This window comes from Oryx dammah, unplaced genomic scaffold (genome assembly GCF_014754425.2).
Source record: "Oryx dammah isolate SB20612 unplaced genomic scaffold, SCBI_Odam_1.1 HiC_scaffold_28, whole genome shotgun sequence".
Taxonomy (NCBI): domain Eukaryota; kingdom Metazoa; phylum Chordata; class Mammalia; order Artiodactyla; family Bovidae; genus Oryx; species Oryx dammah.
Window position 1 is genome coordinate 9,917,006 of NW_024070212.1, and position 1,584 is coordinate 9,918,589.

Consider the following 1,584-nt stretch of genomic DNA (forward strand, 5'->3'; position numbering starts at 1 on the left):
TCAAACTTAAAATACTCACATTAATATGCTTTAAAGAAGTCCGCTGCCCTATCCTGAAAATTTGGATGTGCTTTTTAAAAAAGCATACCCATCTTCCCTGACTTCTTATATACTCAAAAAATTGAAACTGCTTGGACAAAAGTTTGAAATATATGGAGACAAAGTTGACAATTTTTGTAGTGAAGGTGTTGAAGCAAGATATGCACAGCTCATTACAGGACAGATTGCACAGGACAGACTTGAGGTTGAATGCATCAAGAATACATACTGTTCTTTATAAAAAGGGTCGATGGATTAAGAAATGTTTCTGCCCATAGCTCTGCACAGGGCATCCTTGACCTTCTTGTTCCTCAGACTGTGTAAACCACAGGGTTTGGCAGAGGAGTGATGATGGTGTAGGTCACTGAGGGAAGGAGGCCTTGCTCTACAGAGTTTTCTGACTTGGGCTTGAGGTAGGCAGTGGAGGCACAGCCATAGTGAACAATGACCACGGTGAAGTGGGAGGCGCAGGTGGCAAAAGCCAACTTCTGGCCTTCGGGTGAGGCCATCTAGAGGATGGTGGAGATGATAGGAGGTGAAGACCAGACCCATGGTAACCAGGATCACAGATACACTGACAACAACAAAATCGATGATCTCATTGATAGTGGTATCAATACAGGAGAATTTTATGACAGGGAGAGTGTCACAGAAGAAATGACCCAGCACCCTGTGATGGAAGGGTAAAGTAAATACGGATATTGGACAGCTGCCGTGGCCAAGCCAATGCTGCAGTCTCCACTCATCAGCTGGACGCACACCCTCTTGCTCATGATGAGTGTGTATCTCAAAGGGTTGCAGATGGCCACATAGTGGTCACACCCCTTCCCCACGAGCAGAAAACAGTTGTTGATGGCTAAGGTAAGAAAGAAGAATATTTGAATGGTACATCCTGCCAGGGAGATTTGCTGGTTCTGGGCTACAAGGTCAGAAAGCGTCTGTGGAACAGTGACCAGTGTGCACATGGTCTTTGAACTGGCCAGAATTCTTAGGAAGAAGTGCATGAGAGTGTGGAGGTGATGATCAATGCGATGGTGCTCACAATGACGGCATTGGCAGCCAAGGGTAATGTACAGGATGAGGAAAACCATGAAGAGGGTAATCTGCTGTTCATGGAATCTGGAGAATCCTAGGAAAATGAACTCTGTCACTTCTGTGAGGATTTTTCTCTGCATTCTGCAGTTTCAGTGTCTGAGAGCAATGCAGGGAGTCAACATCGAGAAATTCCCATTGTGGTATGATCTCTAGAACAGGGATAGATAGAGAGAAGGGTGTAGAGGACAGACAGATATGCACATGTGAGTCAGTTTCCTCACTGTATGATCAGTAGGTAGGGTGCCGGCATAGCTGTGTGTCTTCTTTAGCCTCCTCCCATTTTTCAGGTTTTGCTGTCTCCTTTATCTTTTGTTAAGCCTCTAAGGAATGACCAGTATGTGAGACTACTGCACACATTCTTTCAGGTTCTTGTCCTGAATATGTTGTTTTTGTAGAGAGTGGATGAAAGACTGTTTTGTTTTAATGACATGTAAGCCACAGTACACATCC

The 1,584-nt window shown here is 44.6% G+C and overlaps 1 pseudogene; it reads right to left on the minus strand.

The window, feature by feature from the left end:
• Window positions 1-274: 274 nt before the first annotated feature.
• Window positions 275-1,214, minus strand: LOC120855427 (annotated as a pseudogene).
• Window positions 1,215-1,584: the final 370 nt, after the last annotated feature.